At 36.8% G+C, this 19381-nt stretch overlaps 1 long non-coding RNA gene across 2 annotated transcripts in view; it reads right to left on the bottom strand.

The window, feature by feature from the left end:
• Positions 1 to 3760: 3760 nt before the first annotated feature.
• The window catches only part of LOC119523743, a 134519-nt gene continuing 118898 nt past the window's right edge, over positions 3761 to 19381 (bottom strand). Inside the window, exons 2-4 of one of the 2 annotated variants that reach the window (XR_005214662.1) lie at positions 12303 to 12360; positions 9080 to 9357; positions 3761 to 4127 (exon numbers count right to left, since the gene is read on the bottom strand). This is a non-coding gene — a long non-coding RNA (uncharacterized LOC119523743). The remainder of the gene's footprint in view (positions 4128 to 9079; positions 9358 to 12302; positions 12361 to 19381) is intronic. The other variant, XR_005214661.1, reaches the window with a different exon arrangement.

Below are 19381 nucleotides of genomic sequence, written 5' to 3'. Positions count from 1 at the left end.
TGGACGGATCCAATTGATATCCCCCATGAGTTTTTGTAGATCATTGAGAGTGTGTATATTGTCTAGCCTGAGAGACACCTTTTGGGGGGAAACATGAGTGGGTGCGACTTTCGCCCCCAGGAAAGTGGTAATGTCAGTCATTTGGATTTTTTCAGGGGCAATCTCTAGGTTAGCTTCTCTAAGACTAAGGACTAAATGTGACAAAACTGTTTTAAGAAGATCTGTGTCTCTATGGGCTAAGAGAATGTCATCCATATAATGGATGATTTTCACTTGAGGGAACTGCTGCCGAGTGCTAGCTAGCTTCGCAGCGACATACAGCTGGCACATGGTAGGACTATTAGCCATGCCTTGGGGCAGGACTGTCCATTCAAAGCGTTGACAGGGCTCCTCTTGATTACTAGAGGGCACAGTAAAGGCAAACTTAGGGGCAAAAGTATCAACATCATCAAGAAAACGCTGAAGGGAGCTTTTCCTGACCGAGATACCCCGTTGTTTCAAAAGGTTCTTTAAGGGAGCTAAGAGAGGTGAACTTCCGGACTGCCCCATGATTGCAGTCGGCACTATACTTCAGTCACTCGGAGAGCTCTTCCGAGTCCCCCGGGGTCACCTGAAAACCCACGGGCCCTAACTATCATGTAATAAGACGCACTCACCTTCTCGCGTTGATCAGGCGCGGGAAGTCCGCCGTAAGCTCGACGCGCAGCGCTGCTCTCCTCACAGAGGGACCGTCGAGAGCGAGGCAGGAGGAGGAGCTTCCCCGTACGGGCCACCACTTGTCCGGCGCTGCCCCGCTCGGTCCCCGGTTCCCGGCCGGCGAGGGGAAACAGGGAAGGAGAGAGAGAGATGCAGACTGCGCGAACTAACCTGGTCATGAATCACGACTCGAACCACACGGCAGTTGTGAAAGCAAGCCCTTTACTACAGCTAGATGAACATTCTGTGTTACTGGTTCCCACACGGGGCACGGCGCCTCGTGGGAGAGCAGCCTCGATGTGGCCGTCAGGCACGGCTCCTTGTGGGCTGTCTCACCCTACCCCGTCCGGGTAAGACCTTTTATACACAATTAACAACCAATAAGCTTCTAGGCTAGTATCGCGTATACAGGATTTCGATTGGTAGGAGCGGGTGGTGGATACATGCGTCACTATGCGGAAACAGGATGCAGGCGCCATCTTGGCTCACTCGATGGGCGGGGGTAACTCTAGAGCAGGCTGCAGCGCATACGCTAGGCCCGATTCGGGAGGCGGCTTTCCACAGAGTATGATGTTAGCTGTGGGTTTTTCATATTCCTTTATCCTGTTGAATAAGCTTTCTTCTATTCCTACTTTTCTAAGTGTTATTATCAAGAAAAGATGCTGGGTTTTGTCAAATGCCTTTTTTTTCCTTCATTTTGTTTATGTGTGAATTACATTAATTGATTTTCTTACCCTTGCATACCTGGCCTAAAACCCACTTGATCATGTGGGTTTAATGTGCTGTTGGATTCGATTTGCAAGTATTTTGTTGAGGATTTTTGCAGGTATATTCATAAGAGAAATTGGTTGGTAATTTTCTTTTATTGTAGTTTCCATATCTGGCTTTGTTATCAGGGTCATGTTGGATTCATAGAATGAGTTAAGTGTTCCCTCCTCTTCAAATTTTTGGAAGAGTTTGAGCTAGATTGGAATTAATTCTTCTTGGACTGATTGGTATAATTCATCTGGTCCTGGGCTTTTGTTTGTTGTGAGGTTTTTGATGACTGATTCAGTCTCCTTAGTTGTGATTGGTCTGTTGAGGTCTATTTATTCTTAAGCCAGTGTAGGTAGTTTGTGTGTATCTAAGAAGTTGTCCATTTCATCTAAGTTGTTAAATTTGTTGGTATACAGGTGTTCATCATATCTTTTTGATCCTTTTTATTTCTGTTGTGTCAGTAATAATGTCTCCCCTCTCATTTTGAATTTTGTATATTTTTATCTTCTTTGTCAGTCCAGCTAAGGGCTTGTCAATTTTGTTGATCGTCTCAAAGAACTGACTTTTTGTTTTATTGATTCTATTGTTTTCTTTCTTCTCAATTTTATGTATTTCTGCTCCAATCTTTGTTATTTCTTTCCTTCTGTTTGCTATGGGATTAGTTTGATGTTTTTTTTTTCTAATTCCTGAAGTGTGCAGTTAGTTAGGTCTTTGATTGTTGCTCTTTCTTCTTTTTTAATGTAAGCATTTAGGGCTACAAATTTCCCTCTCAGCACTGCCTTTGCTGCATCCTATAAGTTTTGATATGTTTTTTTTCATTTTCATTTGTCTCAGGATATTTACTGATTTTTTCTTTGACCCACTGATTGTTTAAATGTTTGTCATTTAACTTCCATATATTTGTGGATTTTCCAGTTCGTTTGTTATTGATTTCTACCTTCATTCCATTATGGTCAGAAAACATGCTTTGTATGATTTCAGTCTTTCTAAATTTATTGAGATGTGTTTGGTAACCTCAACATGTGGTCTATTCTGGAGAATGTTCCATGCACACTTGAGAATGTATATACTGCTGTTTGGGAGTGCAGTGTTCTGTATATGTCTTTTAGGGCTAGTTCATTTTTTATATTATTCAACTTATTCCCTTACTGATCTTCTGTCTATTCATGAAAGTGGTGTATTCAAGTCTCCAAGTACTATTGTAGAGGTGTCTATTTCTCCCTTCAGTTTTGCCAGTGTTTGTTTGCCTCATGCATTTTGTGGCATCGCAGTTAGTTTCTTAAATAATTATGATTGTTATTTCTTCTTGCTGGATTGCCCCTTTTATTACTATATAATGTCCTTCTGTGGCTCTTATAACAGCTACCCCAGTTTTTTTGGTTAGTATTTGCATAGAATTTTTCAACCTTCACTTTTGACTTTATTTGTATATATCTAAGATGAGTCTCTCATTAAAAACATAAAGTTGGATCATGCTTTTTTATCCAATCTGCCAATTTGTGTCCCTTGGTTGGGGAGTTCAATCCATTAATATTCCATGCTATTACTGTGACGGGAGTACTTACTTCAGCCATTTTGTCCTTTGGATTTTATACATCATATCTTTTTTTGGCTGTCTTTTCCTTTATTGCAACCTCCTTTTCTGTATAGTTGATCTTTTGTGATATGTGACTGCTCCCTTCCTCATTTCTGTTTCTGTATCCTTTTAAACTACTTTCTTTGTGGTTATCCTGGGGTTTATAGTAAACAACCTACATCTATAACCTACTAATTTGAAAAGATACCAACCTAGCTTCAATAGCAAATGTATTCTCTGCTCCAATATCTGTTTCCTCTTTTATGTTGTGTTTGTCTCACTTTAAAACTTTATATTTTGCACATTCATGATCAGAAAATATGCCTTTTTCTTGTTCAATTGTATTCTAACTAACTCTTATAGGAATTAAAGAGTACAGTTGTATATTGAGGATACAGTACTATTGGGTTATACATTTACTGTTTTAGTTACCCTTACTGATGATCTTCATTTCTTCACACTAATACAGGCCACTCACTCCTGTCTTCCATTCAACCTGCAGAACTACCTTTAGTAATTCTCATAGGGCAGGTCTTTTGTTGACTTTATCAGTTTCTGTTTGTAAATATTTGAAACTCCCTCATTATTGGAGGACAGTTTTGCCCATTAAAGGTTTGGGGGCTGGCAGTTTTGTTGTGGCTCAAAAATGAGTCCTCACCTGATGCACACAGATCCAATCAGAAGACACCTGGATTTTGAAGAGAAAAAGTTTATTAGCAAAGGCTAGCCTCACTAAGACAGGAGGATAGTATTTTCCTCAGATCTGTCTCCCTGAGTGGAAAGTTGTTGAGGGATATTTATTGGGTTAAACAAAGGGAGGTGGGGCTAGGGATGCTAGGGCTATTGGCACATTGGGATTTGCTAGTAAACATTCCAACTAAGGATTGTAAGTTGGCTATCATCATTGGCTCACAGGTTCTGTTATCTTGAGGTATGGGCTTGTGATGGTCGGACTTCTTGCTTTCTTGCAGGTCCAGTATCCCTCTTTTTTGTTATCCCTGCTCACTTTGATTTCATTGGCAGTGTATTTTATGTCCTGGGGTCATTTTAATTTCGGGTCTTGTCTTTTCAGCGCATGCTTCGCTAGTTTCAGTTAGTTCTGTGGGGAAAGAAGAAAGCAGGAAATTCTGGGGTTAGTTGAAGCCTGCACTAATCTTAAAAGAGGGAAGTAAAAGTTCTAACAAGTTAGGCTGTTCTAGTGGTTAGCATGTGGTAGTTTCAGGGAGTATGATTTTTACTATTTAGGCAACGTTTTCTCTTAGGTTATCTTTCTTTTAACTGTGCATATCTTTGCAGTTAATGCTAACTAGGGCTGGTCTGGCTATAGCTGTCAAAACAGTGGGAAACTTTTGTAACTTAGGGAGGGAGCTACTTTGTCAGTGAAGGGTATGTAAAATGTGTCAGGGTCTGCTATATTTACCCCCTTTTGATGGTTCTTTTCTCAATCTTAAGGAAATGGGGTGACAATTGCTCAAGCAACTTCTTGCTGATTTAGGGCATAGTTGGGGATGCAAGAGGCATGGAACAACTTGTCTTGTTGCTGAAGGAACTTTTCTGTTCCGGTTCTGGGGACTGCTGGCTTTAGGGGTGACAATGTCAGGTCAGGTATAAGTTGGTATTTGCATTCTGAGGAATAAAAGGATAGAGCTATGACTTGAAGCTTTTGAGAATCATATATGGTATAGGCTGAGGAGTTTCTAATTTATGTAGCTAGGTGGCTTGCTTATGGTGTTTGGATGTCCTTAGGTCCCACAGGAACACTTTTGCTTGAGGCTTTGCATACATTTGGTTAAGACCTACATAAGAGTAACCCCTAGAATGACCCCTGACTTTATTTGAAATCTCTTAGCCATGGAAACTCTATTTTATTTCTTTTAAAATCTTCCCCTTTTGATTAAGATATCTTTTTCCGAAAGCATTACTGATTAACATTTGGTATTAGTCCCATGTCACTAGGGAGGCTTATCCTTGGGAGTCATGTTCCACAAAGGGGAGGAGTGGCTTAGAGAAAGGCAACATTGAGTAACAAGGTTTGCCAGGGGTAACACTTAGGCGTAAGGTTTATAAGTGCAAGCTTTAAGATAGAGGGCTTGGCTCATTAGCATATTTGTTTTTAAGAGCCAAGGTTCATGTATTTTATAAACATAAACTCTAGGTTTTCTTGTTATAAGTTTAAATTGGGATCCTAGATTAGGAGTTTCCCAGGTGGGCAAGTTTACAGTTCTATGTTTTTTTTTCCTTAGCCTTCAAGGGGCTTTACAAATACTTTTTCATTTTATGCTCAAATAATTGACTAAACAGATCAAATTACTTTGCCATATGATAGAAAATTCAGATTTTGGATAAAAGAAATTTATCCTTCTTGGTCTAATATAAAAATTAGTCTTAAAATACAGATAATATTATTTTTTACCTTGTATTCTGATTCACTTAATCTGTCTTAATCAGATTAATTAAAAATATAAATGAGACTAAAGTTTGATCTTCTGCTTTAACAATTGCTGTATGGAGTCAGGGTTTTTTAAGTAATTCTGCTTCTTTAGCACTTCCAGAGCTGGAGAAATTTTACTCTGAGTTTCAGGTATCACATAGACACTCAAAGTTCCAGGGAGCTTCCAGGTTACACACAAAGAGCAAAGCATCTCAGAACTTAGAAATAACAGTTAATTATGACTATAGTCTACATGAAGCAATTTCTATAACTAAAAATATTGATTAGTTAACTTATACTGTAGTTATTAACTATAAACCATAAGTTTCATCCTGTTTCACTTTTATACTTTTACTACGGTTATGTTAATTAACAGATAGATAGAACATAATTTATAGACTTGCTTTGCTTTCTTTTTAAAGTGCCTTTTTTTGAAGATGAAACTCGAACCCATAGACTTTCAGAGAAGTATCAGAGTAGTACAATGTAACTGTCAAGTAAATTTGTCATCTTTAAAATAACTAAAGCCATAACTAACAATACTATATTGTTGTCTAATATCATGCAGATCAGTATCATGGCATAACATTGAGAACATTGTTAAGTGTCTAGGAATTTTATATAATTTTTAAATATTTATAAGAATATTTCATCAATACAAATTCAACTATCAGAAGGTTAAAAACTTAATTTGATATTTCCTATACAATTCATACCTATTAAATGAACTTAACTATTTCTAGCACTTTTTTTACAAGGTAAAAGAACAAATTCTTTGCAATTTTTTAGGGGCCCCCTGGAAAATCTCAAAGACAGTTTGGAAAAAAAAGACATCCTTTAGGATTTGACCTTGAGTTGGACATTATGTTAACCAGGAAAAGGATCAATATGAAAAATATTTGGTTCTTTATTTAGCTAAACTTTAAGACTAAGTTCTTTTAAAAGTGATGACTTTTTTTGATACAGGATAAGTTTAACATAAACATCAATGGAGATGTTATTTTGATAAGACAGAGTTGTTTTTTTTTCCTTAACCAAGGACATGGTAAAGTTCACATAAAGTACAAGAAGTTATTCTGATAAAACACAGACTTTCTGCCTTTTATACATTGAGTACTTAGAAAAAAACTTTTATAACCTCTTACTAAAAACAGACCAATAAACTAAGAAAACTTTGTTCCTGTAATAGAGGAAAACCAAATTTTAGTTTTGCATCAGTTTATTAGTTGATACTAAGGCTTTTCAAATCTTTATATTCATCAAATCTTACCCAACTTTGACCCACAAGAAACAAAATTTCATTTTCTGTGAACCTTCTGCAACTTTCTATATGCATTCAGGTTTTATCTTATATTTTCTTCATCATTCTTTAACAACCATTTTATTTTAGGACAAAATGACTCTCTTTTGCCTTAATAAAAAAATACACCCTCTATACCTTACATACATAAATTACCAAACTGATTTTGGAAACTGTCTTCAGGCAAACATCTCACAACATACAATTACTGTCAAAATCAAACTTGTCAGAATGATTCAATTTAGTTAAATGCAAACAAATTTTTAGTTTAGTAGATGCAATATTAGCTTACAAGATCAGTAAATTTGTCTAAGGGAAAACATACTTAAGTAAAACAAAATTATACGCTTGTACTTAGCTCATAGGGGATAGTTTTCAGAAATATTGCTTTCTTAGTTTACTGTTTTATCCATATTTCAGTGAGATATGTTATGAAACATTTACAAGGATATATTTTTGAAATAGTTTTCTGGAGATAAGTAGGGAGGGCTTGCTATTAGGGCTAAGCTATGATTTAATTGCAAGCTTACAAAAACAGCCAGCATTTTCCTATTCTTTTCTTTTTAATAGATTTGTGTGGTTTAAAAAGTTACTCAAGTTTACCGGCATTGATTCTGTTAATGTGGCTAAGCAGGTCTAATTAGAATTAACATGGAAACAGAACAGAGAACATTAATGCTGTCATCCCAGGCTTGAAGTGTTTTTTTTTTACTAATATTCCTTGTTTTTTTCTAAATAATATAGTGAAATTATGAAAACATGTTTTTCACAAGATTTGTCCAAATATTTAAAACACCTTAGTCAATGCACTCTTGAAATAGTAATATATAATCTTTTAGCAAGGTTTAATGGCACATACAGGCATTACATTGTCCCTCCCAAAAAACCAATGTGTTGTACACAAATGAGTTTTGAAATTTATGAAGGCATTTTGTCTCTACAGTTTGTTAAATCCTTAATTCGGTATATATACAAATTTAATGTATACAAAACTTGGAGAGAAGTTTTTCTTAAATTAACTACCTTCATTTATGAGGACATAAGTAATAAGCATTTAAACTATTTTAGATTATACGCCATTCTCATTACAGGATTCTCAGAATGTAGTGTATTTACTTGGCAAAGAGCATGGGGGAGTGCTGCTACTTTGGGGAAGGTTAAGGGAGTTTTTACCAATCTCTAGTTTGTTTATAGTAATTAAAAGCATTAGTGCCCTGAACCCTGGTGCCTAGAGGGCTTATTTAGCTGCAGTTTTAGCTCAAGAGTATTTTTTCCTCAGGTTTATTTTTTCTAAATAGTTTTCTCTATCTAGATTTCTGTCTGACTCTCACCAGCAGTCCTGTAAATTAACTGGCAAAGGTCTGAGTATCCAGGCTCATAAATTTGAATGATAAGACTGAAATCATTGTAAGACCCCCTGAGTCTTCAGTAGGATTTGGGAAATTTTATCATTATGGACAGGGAGTTAGGCTAAGCCAGGACACAGAGGAAGAGTACAGGAGGATTTCAAAGCATCAGGAGCTTGACTTCCCCAATTTTGGGGACTGCAGGAGTACTAATTTATATATATATATATATACACACTTAGCTCTATTCAAATTTGCTTAAAAATAAATATCTTAAGCATTTTTATGTTAATTTGGTATTACTATCTGGAGGTAGGAAAATATATAGCAAACAAATGGACACAAATAGAAAGTTAGACACAAAACACAGAAACACCGAAATATAAAATTCACTAGTTTAAGCTATAATTTTGCACTTTTTTTGGCCAATTTTTATGCTGATACAAAGACATATAAGATTGTACATATGGGATTATATCCCATTTTTTCTTTCATAATACAAGCTTAATTGTGATATAGTGTTTTTTCTATAGAACCATTCTCAGGCCATTTCTCTCTCGATTTTAAATTATGTTGAGGCTAGGAAGTTATGCACAGAAATATCTTTTTTTCTTTTCATTGGTTCATATTTCAATGCTGACCAATTATTAATACATTTTAAGGGGCTACAGCAATTGTTGGTGGTGCTATTAACATTTCCCATGGTTATAAGTTCCCTTTTCAGTGCCTTAACAAAAGATCTAAAGTTCAAACTGGTAAAAGAAAGAAAACCAGAGTGGAACTCAAACCCACAACCACCAGTGAGCACTTCAGTGACTGACTCTCATGTGCCTGAGACCTGTACCCAGTATTGCCTGGTTGAGGTCAGGCTGGGTTAAAGTAGGACTCTAACCTAAAATCTTAACTCAGTAACGAAAAACCAGAGCAGCAGACGGGTTTCATGTAAGAGCAGGTACTTTAACAAAGACACTCACCTAGAAGATGTCTGTTCGTAGGATCGTTTCTCTCCCCAAAATGAAGCACCATTGAGGTCAGCAATGCCAGTGAGAGCAAAGTTCAGTTTCATCTGCTGAGCCTCTAGACAAAGAAATCTAGGTGGCCCCTGTAGGGTCAGTGGCCGGCACACACTGTCCCATGGGGTTGTGGAGTCCTTGGGCAAGGCTCTTAAGACCCAGACCCACATTGGGCACCAAATTTTTGCAGCTCAAAAGTGAGGCCTCACCTGATGTGCACAGATCCAATCAGAAGACACCTGGATTTTGAAGAGAAAAAGTTTATTTAGCAAAGGCTAGCCTCACTAAGACAGGAGGATAGTATTCTCCTCAGATCTGTCTCCCCGAGCAGAAAAGAGAGGGATATTTATTGGGTTAAACAAAGGGAGGGATTGGCTAGCAAACATTCCAACTAAGGACTGTAAGTTGGCTATCATCATTGGCTCACGGGTTCTGTTATCTTGAGGTATGGGTTTGTGATGGTCGGACCTCTTGCTTTCTTGCAGGTCCAGTATCCCTCTTTTTTGTTATCCCTGCTCACTCTGATTTCATTGGCAGGGTATTTTATGTCCTGGGGTCATTTTAAGTTCGGGTCTTTTCTTTTCAGTGCATGCTTTGCTAGTTTCAGTTAGTTCTATGGGGAAAAAAGAAAGCAGGAACTTGTCCTGGGGTTAGTTGAATCCTTCATTAACTTTAAAAGAGGGAAGTAAAAGTTTTAACAAGTTAGTAAAGGAGGAGCTATTCTAGTGGTTAGCATGTGGCAATTTCAGGGAGTATGATTATTACTATTATGATTTCAGTTGTCCTGTCGTCTGTGCTGAATTTTTAATCTCTACTATTGTGCCTTTCATCCCCATAATTTGTTTTTTTTTATTATTTCAGGCATTATCCTTTATTTCTTTATGCATATTTTCCATCATTTTGAATTTATATTTATTTGAACTTCTTTAATTAGTTGTTCCAAAATCTGTGTCTTCTCTGAAGTTTTAATTTGTTCCCTTGACTGAGCCATATCCTGTATGGCTTGTACTATTTTTGCTGATGTCTAGGCATCTGATTATCTCTCGATGGGTTAACTCTGAAGGTGAAAGTTTAAAAACCTCTTGTCTAGGGTTTTATTTTTGATTGGCTTTGTGTTAAGGCTCTTCTTTGACACTTGGACCAACTTATTATAGACCTTTAGAATAGTTACGCTCAGCTCTTGTTCTTCTCATAGGAGAAATCTTCCTTTTCTGGGAATGTTGATCTGTTTGGTTTGTTTTTGACCATGATTTTTTTATTTGTATGCAAACACAACAGCAAAAAAATGTTCTAGGATTTCCTCCTGCTGTAATTTTTAATCTAATTAATGACATAACCTATAATTGAAGAGATTTTCAGAACTGCCCTTGCTTCCCTTTCAAGTAAACTAAAACGGACAACATTTTGAATCAAGTTATCAAATTGTATCCACATCTTTGCCTTGAGGAAGAGGCAACCAAAGGGAAATTATATCAGACTGAGAAATTTGCAACATTATTGCAGTGTGTGTGTGCAACATGAGATTTCTGGGGCCCTTCCTAGGAAAATGCATGAGACATCTCAGTGGTTCAATGTCCTTATTCACCACTCTATCCCAAAGAGGTACATTCTGTTAAAATTAGCACTGAGGGCCACAGTGGCAGGGAGAAGGCTGGGGAAAATCATGTGTGTAGTGCTAGGGTAATGGGGATTATAAATTCATGAATTGTATTCTCTCATATCAATTTTTTCTTCTGTCCTCTTTTCTCCTATGTACACTCCCATCCCAAGTCATTGGGAAACTCTGAATGGCTGGTTTCCAAAGAAGGGATCCTGTCAAAATCACCTCAGAGTGTCCTGATTTGTCATAACTAGAGATAATGACTACGAACCAATTTCAATTGTAGCTTAGGCTTTTTGTTTGTTTCAATTCATAATTATATAGACAGAGCACTGAGTAGATTGTTTATAAGGCCTACCTGTTTCTATTTTGAATTTGTTTACTTTTGATAAGTTATATTGAAATCTATATACTAACTGTTCAAAGAGGTTTAACAAAAAATATGCGTTGGTTTGCTTACTTAAGAGGGTATATTACAAAACTGTAAATATTCTTAAAAACTATATTTAAAAATATATCCATAAGGAAAAAAAATAGTATCTATTTTATCCTTTTGTATATTTTAAAAGATCACTTGATACTAGAAAAAGTTCCATATATTCTTTTCCTTTAATAATATCATTAAAGTAGAATGGACTGTGAGGAGGAAAAAGAAAGAGCAAAGCCTTTATTCATTGTGGAATCCCATCCTCTATAACTCCATTACATGCTGTTCTATGGGAATTAAAATCAATTTGTTCATTCAAATAGATTCTTATAATGAATCCCCCAAGATTATTGTTCTTATCTCAAGAAGGAAATTATTTTATTTTTATACAAATATTACAATAAAGAGATTAAACAAAGGACTATAATTATAAGCCATTTTGATAAAAAGTAGGGTTTTTTTGTTAGCTTTGTAATATGGAACCAAACTTTTTTTTTCCCTAGTGAGTTCTGTTATGTAGGTTCCCAGGTTAAATGCATCATGGTGGACTGCAGATAAGCCATGAGTAAAGAGAGGGTCTAAATGTCCGTATTAGTTTCCTATCCCTCCTCTGAGTTAGACATGGAGGCACTGAGGTAGTCCTTGGGTAATGAGGTTCTAAGCTACATCCCTGCCCACCTGGGACCACACCACATTCATACATAATCATCTATATAACTAAATTATTTTTAATGAAAGATCCAGGTAAACAGTATGAGAGAAAGCTATAGAAAAGCAGCATTTCTGTCAATGTAAATTATTACACTGAAAGCATGTCCTTGTCAAACATAAGTTTCTCAAAACATGTGAATTCATTAAACCTGCAGGGGTAACGTATGCTCATTTACAAAGCAAGTGCAATAATTGCTGAGCGTTTGTGGTGTTTCATGATTAACTGTAAAAATATTAATGTGGTTGTAAGAAACCATAGCAACTCATGTATGTCCTTTACTCTGAAATAAAAATTGTAATCTGCCTGATCTAAAAACAATACATTCCTGCCCCAGTATTGTTTAATTTTACATCATGTATGCACAGTAGAATTCTTCAATTACAGCCTATGTTTTTCCCTTGGAATTTTATGGAAAACAAGAAAGATCTGTGATCTATTTTATTACCTCTGACAGGAAAGTGCATCTTTTAGCATGAATGTCTAAGGTTCTTTGTAGTAAAAAACTGGAAAAAAAAGAGAAAATATGAATTTATAGATAATATTAGGATACCAGGATGGCTGAACATAATTTTTTGGCTTTGAACCTCATATGGAGAAGCCACTGTAGATTCTCAAGTGACACCAGGAAATGTTATAATCCACACTTTCAAATACTTACTTAGCTCATATAAACAAACAAAGCTTGGAATTCTCCCTTCTGAATATTTATAAAAGAGTAAGCCCATGCAGCCTATGCACCAGGGCAAGGAGGTATCGTACCCTTCTTCAGCACAGCTTCAAAGTGCACTCCCATCAGTCCCTCAGTCTTTGAGGCAGCGTCTTTTCCCAAAGCAGCTCTAGGTTTTCATATTGTGCTTTCCGGTAAGCTTTGGTTTAAATATAGGATTCTGACCCCAAAAATGTAAAACTGCTGGACCAAATAGTTAGTAGCCCATTCCCTTGCCGCCTTCCCCTGAGGCCTTTCCTTGATAAAAACTGTTAAGACATCCATTCATTTACCTTATTTAATTTTATATTGAAGTCTAAATATTTTATGGGAGAGCTGTCACATAAATAAAAGACTCCAGATATTTTTACTAGTCCCTATATAAGTTAGCCCACACAGATTTATTTATTCCTTTCCTAAGAAGCATGTGTGGATGGCGGGGAGGGGGGGGGGGATTTTTCCAGACTTCATATACCCTTACTTAAATATTTCAGGAGCAAGCATAATATGGCTATGAAAAAAGGAAGTCCTAATTGTATTATTTAGAGAAATTAAGCTTTAATATGTCATATACTTTTAAAATGTTTGGCCTGTTCTGTTAAGAAAAATGCATTCAAAGTGGAAAGAATGGCAGAAAACACAAATGCTGAGGAAAAGTTTTGATGAATGGTGGTGATGGTAGCACAACACTGTGAATGTAATTAATGGCACTGAGTTATGTATGTGACAAGGGGAAATTTTAGGCTGTATGTATGTTACTAGAATAAAATTTTAAAATAAAAGCATACGACTGTACAACACAACCAGTGAACCCCAATGTAAACAATATACTATACTTAATAGTACAATTATAATAGTATTCTTTCATCAGTTGTAAGAAAGGTACCACACTAATGCAAACTGAATAATTGGGGGGTGGTGAATATGGGAACTGCATTTTCTGCATGATTTTTCAGTAAACCTACAACTTCTCGATTAAAAAAAAATTGCAATAAAGTGGAGAGAGGAAACTCAGTGCTTGTTAAACTGCAAGCATGACCCATTCCTAGGTGGTGAAATCATTTGGTATTTTACATGGATTGACTCATTTACTCCTCACAACAACCTTATGAGCCCATTTTACAGATGAGGAAACCAAGGCATATAGACAGGAAGTCACTTTTCCAAGGACACATAGTTGGCCATACTGAGTCATGCACCAATCCTTGGGGAAGTGGACATTGTTACAGCCTGAGGCAGCATTGTCCAATGGGAAGATAATGCAAGGCACATGTGTATGTAAAAATGTTCTGGTTTTTACATTAAACAGTAAAAAGAGGCTTCCAAAATGGAGGAATGTGGAGGGAGTGGCAGAACCTACTTCTCTCTCAAAAGCATTGAGTAGTCAAGCAGAAACTGTCCAAATCAACTGTTTTGGGGATCCGGAGACCAGGGGAGTTCAGTACAACATCCAGAGAAGTATGGGACAAAGAGACTGAGAAACTGTGGTCAGAGACTGTGAATAATTATGTCCATGGCTCCTGATGCCCACCCCTCACCCCCAAGGAATGCAATGGCAGGCAGCCCAAACCTCACCTGGGGGGAGGCAGCTACAGAATAGGACAGCAACAGGAGTCCTCCTACACAGAGGGTGACACAGCCCAACACTATGCCAGATAGAACACGGGATCCTGCAGTTTCTGCCTGTCCCAGTCAGACAACACCAGGCACCACTGTTTTGACCACATCAGAGGCAAAAAGCCATAACAGCCTGCCTTCCTAGGGCTCAGGGGAAGAGGTCGCCAAAGAGCGCCTTCTGCTGGGAAGGCTGGAAAGTACAGCCTAGTGATGTGAAAGGAAAAAAGGGAGTGGGGGTTTGGAGTCTTTCCAGACCCTCTCCCAGGGTCTTTTTGATCTGTTCTACTTCCCCTGCATAGGTACCTGGCTGAGAAATACTAATGAACCAGCTGTCAAAGAAGAGCTTTAATACAAACCCCATCAACAACAAAATCCTAGACAAGAGAGAGAAACTGACCTTCAGAACAAACCCATCAAGGTAATCAGATGCCCAGATATCAGCAAAAATTCACAAGGCATACTAAAAACATGGGGAGATATTGCCCAGTCAACAGAACAAATTAAAAAGTCAGAGAAGGTACAGAATTTGGAACAACTAATTAAAGATGTTCAAACAAATCTCCTAAATCAATTCAAGGAGATGGCTAAAGAGATAAAGGATAATAAGAAGGCACTGGGTGAGCTTTAAGAAGAATTTGAAAGCATTCAAAGAAAAATAACATCTTATTGGAATGAAAGACATAATAGATAAAAATAAAAATACACTAGAAAGAAACATCAAAATATTTGAAGAGGCAGATGAAGGGATCAGCGAGCTAGAAGATAGAGCATCCAAATTTGAACAGACAAAAGTACAGATGCAGAAAACCAGGGTCACAGGGAAATGACTGACAACATAAAGTGCACAAACCTATGCATTATGATTATCCCAGAGGGAGAAAAGAAGGGAAAAAAGAGACTATACTTGGGGAAAATGATGGCTGAAAATTTCCCAACCCTTATAAAAGACATGAATATTCAAACCCAAGAATCCCAATGTACTCCAAACAGAATAAATCCACAAACAAACAGACCTCCTCCAAGACATACTAACCAGACTCTCAAATGCCAAAGATGAGAGAATTCTGAAAGCAGCAAAAGAGAAACAATTCACCACATAAAAGGGAAGCTAAATAACATTAAGTGCTGATTTCTCATCAGAAACCATGGAGGCGAGAAAGCAGTGGTACAACATATTTAAAATACTGAAAGAGAAAAATTGCCAGCCAGGAATTCTTTATCTAGCAAAGCTGTCCTTCAAATACAAGGGAGAATTTAAAATATTCACAGATAAACAGAAGCTGAGAGAGTTCATTAACAGATCTACTCTACAAGAACTAGTAAAAGGAGATCTGCTGGGTGATAAAAAAAAAAAAAAGGACAGGGGAGAGAGGCTTGGAAGAGAGTACAGAAATGAATATTATCAGTAAGGTTAACTAAAAGGATAAAACAAGAGGAAAAAATACATATGAAAAATAAAAGCCATAGGGTAAAATGGCTTAAATAAGTATTGCCTTTACAGTAATAGCACTGAATGTTAATGGATTAAGTTGCCCAATCAGAAGACACAGATTTGGCAGAATGGATAAAATAAAATATGAGCCATCTATATGCTGTTTACAGGAGACTCATTTCAGACCCAGAGATACAAAAAGGTTGAAAGTGAAAGGTTGGAAAAAGGCATTCCACACAAACTGTGCCCCCAAAAAAGATTGGGGTAGCTATCCTAATATCAGACAAAATAGACTTTAAATGAAAAAAGTGTTATAAAGTGTCTTTGTCTCTTATATTAATAAAAGAGAAAATTCACCAAAAAGAAATAATAATCAGAATATCTATGCACCAAATCAAGGTGCCCCAAAGTACATGTGCAAACACTGGCAAAACTGAAGGGGGTAACAGACATCGTTAAAATAATATTAGGAAACTTCAAGACACCAATCTCTTCAGCAGACAGAACATCTAAACAGAGGATCAATAAGGAAACAGAGAATCTAAATATTATGATAAATGAACTAGACCTAACAAACATGTACAGAACATTGCACCCCAAAACAGCAGGATATACAGTCTTCTCAAGTGCTCATGGTACATTTTCCAAGGTAGACCACATGCAGGGGTATAAAGCAGGTCTTAATAAATTTACAAAGATCAAAATTATACAAAGCACTTTCTCTGATCATAATGGAATGAAGCTGGAAATCAATAACAACCAGAGAACTAGAAAATTCACATATATATGGAGGTTAAACAACACGCTCTTCAACAATCAGTGGGTCAAAGAAGAAATTGCAAGAGAATCAGTAAGTATCTCTAGATGAATGAAAATGAGAACATAACATATCAAAACTTATGGGATATAGTGAAGGCAGTGCCAAGAGGGAAATTTAAAGCCCTAAACTCTTACATTAAAAAAGGAGAAAGAGCTACAAACTAATTCCATAGCAAAGAGAAAGGAAGAAATAACAGATTTAGCAGAAATAAATGAAATTTAGAATTAAAAAATAGATAAAACCAAAAGTTGGTTCTTTGAGATCAATGAAATTGGCAAACCTTTAGCTAGACTGAAAAAGAAAAAAAAGAGATGATGCAAATGAAATCATAAATGATAGTGGGGACATTACTACTGACTCCCCGGAAATAAAAATGATCAAAAGAAGATACCATGAACACCTGTAGACCAACAAACTAGACAATTTAGATGAAATGGACAAATTCCTAGAAACACACTAACTACCTACACTGACTCAAGGATAAATAGACCTCAACAGACCAATCACAACTAAAGAGATTGAATCACTCATCAAAATTCTCGCAACAAAGAAAAGCCAAGGACCAGATGGCTTCACAGATGATTAATACCAATCTAGCTCAAACTCTTCCAAAAAAATTTGAAGACGAAGGACTGCCTAACTCATTCTGAGTCCAACCTCACCCTAATAACAAAGCCAGATAAAGAAAATACAAGAAAATAAAATTACAGACCAATTTCTCTTATGAATATAGATGCAGAAATCCTCAACAAAATACTTGCAAATCGAATCCAACAGCACATTAAAAGAATTATACACCATGATCAAGTGGGTTTGATGGGTTGAGCCCTCTACCATAAGTTTTACCCTTGGGAAGACGGTTGCTGCAAAGGAGAGGCTAGGCCTCCCTGTATTTGTGCCTAAGAGTCTCCTCCTGAATGCCTCTTTGTTGCTCAGATGTGGCCCTCTCTCTCTGGCTAAGCCAACTTGAAAGGTGAAATCACTGCCCTCCCCCCTACGTGGGATCAGACACCCAGGGAAGTGAATCTCCCTGGCAACGTGGAATATGACTCCCAGGGAGGAATGTAGACCTGGCACCGTGGGACGGAGAACATCTTCTTGACCAAAAGGGGGATGTGAAAGGAAATGAAATAAGCTTCAGTGGCAGAGAGATTCCAAAAGGAGCCGAGAGGTCACTCTGGTGGGCACTCTTATGCACACTTTAGACAACCCTTTTTAGGTTCTAAAGAATTGGGGTAGCTGGTGGTGGATACCTGAAACTATCAAACTACAACCCAGAACCCATGAATCTCGAAGACAGTTGTATAAAAATGTAGCTTATGAGGGGTGACAATGGGATTGGGAAAGCCATAAGGACCAAACACCACTTTGTCTAGTTTATGGATGGATGTGTAGAAAAGTAGGGGAAGGAAACAAACAGACAAAGGTACCCAGTGTTCTTTTTTACTTCAATTGCTCTTTTTCACTCTAATTATTATTCTTGTTATTTTTGTGTGTGTGCTAATGAAGGTGTCAGGGATTGATTTAGGTGATGAATGTACAACTATGTAATGGTACTGTAAACAATCGAAACTACAATTTGTTTTGTATGACTACGTGGTATGTGAATATATCTCAATAAAATGATGATTAAAAAAAACAAAAAAAAAAAAAAAACAAAAAAAAAACAAAAAAAAAAAAAAAAAAGAAGGCAAAAAAAAAAAAAAAAAAAAAAAAAAAAAAAAAAAAAAGAATTATACACCATGATCAAGTGGGTTTTAGGCCAGGTATGCAAGGGTGGTTCAACATTAGAAAATCAATTATTGTAATTCACCACATTGACAAAATGAAGGAAAAAAACCCACATGATGATCGCCTTTGACACAGAAAAGGCATTTGACGAAACCCAGCATCCTTTCTTGATAATAATGCTTAGAAAATTAGGAACAGAAGAAAACTTCCTCAACAGGATAACGACATACAGGAAAAACCCACAGCCAACATCGTACTCAATGGTGAAAAACTGAAAGCTTTCCCTCTAAGATCAGGAACAAGACAAGGCTGCCCACTGCCACCACTGTTATTCAACATTGTGCTGGAATTTCTAGTCAGAGGACTTAGGCAAGAAAAAGAAATATAAGACATCCAAATTGCAGATGACATGATCCTATATGCAGAAAGTCCCCCAAAAATCTACAACAAAGCTATTAGGGCTAATAAATGAGTAGAGCAAAGTGGCAGGGATACAAGATGAACATGCAAAAATCAGTTGTGTTTCTATACACCTAGTAATGAGCAATGTGAGGAGGAAATCAAGACAAAAATTCCATTTACAATAACAAAAAGAATCAAATTTCTAGGAATAAACTTAACCAAAGATGTAAAGGTTCTATATTCAGAAAACTATAAAACATTGCTAAAAGAAATCAAAGATGATGTAAATAAATGGAAGGACATTCTGTGATCATCAATGAGAAGGCTAAATGTCGTTAAGATGTCAATTCCACCCAAATTAATCTACAGATTCAATGCACTATGTCAATCAAAATTCCAACAGCCTACTTTGCAGAAATGGAAAAGCTAATTTTCAATTTTATTTGGAAGGGTAAGGGGCCTCAAAATCTAAAAACATCTTGAAAAAGAGTGACGTTAGAGGACTCATGCTCCTGACTTCAAAGCATATTATAAAGCCACAGTAGTCAAAACAGCATGGTACTTGCATAAAGATAGACATATTGACCAATGGAATTGAATTGAGAGTTCAGAGCAACTGATTTTTTGACAAGGCTCCCAAGTCCACTCAACTGTGACAGAACTATCTCTTCAAGTAAATGGCGCTGGAAGAATTGGATATCCATATCCCAAAAATGAAAAGGACCCCTATCTCATAGCCTACACAAAAATTAATTCCAAATGGATCAAAGACATTAAGAGCCAGTACCATAAAACTCCTAGAAAGAAATGTAGGGA

The sequence above is a fragment of the Choloepus didactylus genome, chromosome X (genome assembly GCF_015220235.1).
Source record: "Choloepus didactylus isolate mChoDid1 chromosome X, mChoDid1.pri, whole genome shotgun sequence".
NCBI lineage: Eukaryota > Metazoa > Chordata > Mammalia > Pilosa > Megalonychidae > Choloepus > Choloepus didactylus.
The sequence above is the reverse complement of the archived record's forward strand: the minus strand, read 5'-3'. Positions and strand labels throughout refer to the sequence as shown.